The sequence below is a fragment of the Numida meleagris genome, chromosome 4, assembly GCF_002078875.1.
Source record: "Numida meleagris isolate 19003 breed g44 Domestic line chromosome 4, NumMel1.0, whole genome shotgun sequence".
Lineage (NCBI taxonomy): Eukaryota > Metazoa > Chordata > Aves > Galliformes > Numididae > Numida > Numida meleagris.
This window is the reverse complement of record NC_034412.1, coordinates 51,912,221-51,915,845: the sequence shown is the minus strand read 5'-3', so window position 1 is coordinate 51,915,845 and position 3,625 is coordinate 51,912,221.

The window sequence follows — 3,625 nt, the reverse complement described above, 5'->3', positions numbered from 1 at the left end:
GAGGGATGACAGAGTGCAGACATGAGGAACTCCCTGGTACAGTTGCCATTGTGACATTTCAGAATACTAAATGTGGGCTTTAATTTTCTTTATTGCAGACGGTGGTTTCTTTTTCCCCTCACTACAGAAGTCTCCTTCACCAAGGAGGAAGATGGGAAGGGAAATATTTTACAACTTAAGGTAGAACAATTTCCTCGCCAGAACTGCTATGAAGGGTAGATGTGTTATTTTAAATATTTCCTGTAGTGTTTTCTGAATGTCATAAATGCACCCATCCCCATTTCCACAAAACCATAAAAGTGAGTTCTCAACCATTGTGCTTATGTTTTTTTTTTCCCTTCAGTAGAATATCTTTTAGCTCGCTTCAGTATTTACAGTTGAGCTGGTGCCTTCCTGCCACTGAACAGAAATAATGAGTGCCTGTCAGCATGAACGCCGCACTGCTTATGAGGACTGCATTCATTGGATAGCAGTTTGGAGCAACATAATTTATAATAATTAACACATTAACATTCCAGTAAAAGGTAGTCTTTGCTGTACTCTCACAGTACACAGCAATAACACCATCATCATAATAGTTAAAACATTACCTTAGCCTGCCAGAATCACTTGCTCACAATCTGCAATGCTAAATTAAAATGTTCTTCCTATTCCCATACACTTTACAGGTTATTTATTTTTAATTTAGCTTTGGGTTCAGAAGCTACAGCCATACCCAGTACTATCTCTACCATTCCTCCCTTCTCATTACACATTCACCAACCTCACGTTGCTGGCTTTCCACCCAAGCTGCTACTGGCCTTCGAGCATTTTGTGTGCTACCACAGCCCTAGGGCAGGGGAGTAACCACCTCCCAAATCCACCAGCCTACAAAAGAGAATTGGGAACACTCACTACTCCCAACAGGCACTTGCTGGTGTGTGAATATTAGGTTGGATATTAGGAAAAGCTTCGTTTCAGAAAGAGCAATGAGGCATTGGCACAGGCTGCCCAGGGAGGTGGTGCAGTCACCAGCCTTGGAGGTGTTCAAGAATCATGGAGATGTGGCACTGAGGGACATAGTTAGTGGGCATGGTGGGGATGAGTTGGGGTTGGACTTGGTAAACTTAGTGGTCTTTTCCAACCTTAGTGATTCTACAAAAAGAAATCAAAGTCAGCATATTCTTGGTGTTAAGTTCAGTAAATACTACTCCATTCTTTCATTTAATGAGCAAAGAGATTATAGGTGTGATTACTGCACCTATAATATGCACTATTTTCTATTTTTATTAATACTGTCCAAATCATAATCATCCTGTGTGTTTTTCATATGGGAAGGAAATACTGCAGAGGTACCCCTACCCTGAGGACAGGCAGGACAGAAAGGGGGACTGCAGGTGATCCGAACTGGACTCCTGACTGCGACATTTCCTATTTGATGCTTGTGGGTTGATCAGTGCAACACGAGGGCCAGCACCCTTCCATTTACTCACACTTGCCTGGTTTCTGTGTTTAGACTGAAAGCCTCAGTTACTCTCTGTGCATATATGGAGCCCCTACTACAAAAGAGACTTTGATCTTCTGATCCAAATGAGCCTCTGATCTTAGCTAGGGCTCATAGGTGCAAATGTTGGAGAAATAATAACAGATGGAATATCAGAGTGATATATTAATTACCATATAGAGCCATATAAAGCTAATCGGGGAATGTTTCTGGGCAAAGATCTCATAAATAAACCAAATGTGAATGCATAAATAAGTAGAATGCAAAAACAGAGCCATTATAAGGGAATATGTGTGATTTTTTTTTTGTCTCTATGTTAAACAGCCCTTGACATCTCTTTTAAAATTTATATATTTGCACTGGCAAAAGAACAATCCTTTCCACCTAAACTACAGAAAGAAAACAAAAATATGCTAGACAGCTTTGCCGTTAAGATACATTTTGTCTTGCTTTCCAAGTATATTCAAATTTCTTCTTCTGCCTACCTGCCTATCACACTTGTCAAGAACTAAGCATTGGAGTTTGATGAAGGTTTTTGAAGTTACAAACATAAATTAAAGGTGAGAATTCTAACAAGTAGTATCTTAGAGGAAGAAGGCATAATCAGAACTGCCTGAAAAAATTTCAGATCTGGCAGATCTTAGATACTGAGCTGCCTGTATATTTTTCACACTATTCATCTCATATCATAAGCTCATAGAACACATTTTCACAGAATCCTGGAATCATTAAGGCTGGAAAAGACCTCTAAGATCACGAAATACCACTTCAACCCACCCCCACCATGTTCGTTAACCATGTCTCTCAGGGCCACATCTCCATGAGAGATCTTGAGCACATCTCTTGAGCACCTCCAGGGACGGTGACTCCACCACCTCCCTGGGCAACCTGTGTCAGTGTCTCACTGCTCCTTCTGAGATTAAGTTGTTTCTAATATCCAACCTGAACCTCCCCTGGTGCAACTTGAGGCCATTACCTCTTGTCCTATTGCTGCAATCTGAGAGAAGAGGCCAACCCTCATCTCACAACAACCTCCTTTCAAGCAGTTCTAGAGCGATAAGGTCTCCCTTGAGCCTCCTCTTCTCCAAATTGAACAATTCCAGTTCCCTCAGCTGCTCTCCATAAGACTTTTGCTTCAGTCCCCTCACCAGCTTTGCTGCCCTACTCTTGACATGCTCCAGGGCCTCCATGTGTTTTTTGTAGCAAGGCACCCATAACTGAACACAGTACTCAAGGTGCAGCCCCACCAGAGCTGAGTACAGAGGAACAATCACCTCCCTGCTCCTGCTGGCTGCCCTATTTCTGACACAAGACAGGATGCCACTGGTCTTTTTGACTGCCTGGGCACACTGCTGGCTCATGTCCAGCCAAGCATCAACCAAAACCCCCAAATCCTTTTCCTTCAAGCAGCTTTCCAGCCACTCTGCCCCAAGCCTGCAGCGATGCATCATGGGGTTGTTGTGGCCAAAGTGCAGGACCTGATACTTGGTCTTGATTAACCCATCAAGACCACGGGAATGGGAACCCATCCCATTCACCTCAGCCCATCCAGCTAGCCTGTCCAGATCCCTCTGTAGGGCCTTCCTACCGCCAGGCAGATCAACACTTCCTGCCAACTTGGTGTCATTTGCAAATTTACTGAGGGTGCACTCAATGCCCTCATCTAAATGGTCAATAAAGATATTAAACACGATAAGCCCCAATACTAACCCCTGGGGAACACCACTCATGACCAGTTGCCAGCTAGATTTAATTCCATTCACCTGCACTCCCTGGGCCTGGCCATCTAGCTAGTTCTATCTTCAGCTAAGAGTATACCTATCCAAACCACAGGCTGCCAGCTTCTCCAAGAGAATACTGTGGGAGACAGCGTCAAAGTCTTTCCTGAAGTCTAGGCAGAGTACATCCACAGCCTTTCCTTCATCTACCAGTCAGGTCATCTGATCATAGAAGAAATTCAGGTTGGCCAAACAGGACCTGCTCTTCGTGAACCCATGCTGGCTGGGCCTGATCCTGCACGTGCTATGTGATCTCACTCAATATGATCTGTTCCATAACCTTCCCTGGCACTGAGATCAGGCTGACAGGCCTGTAGTTCCACGGACCCTCCTAGTGATTCTTGTTACAGATGGGTGTCACAAT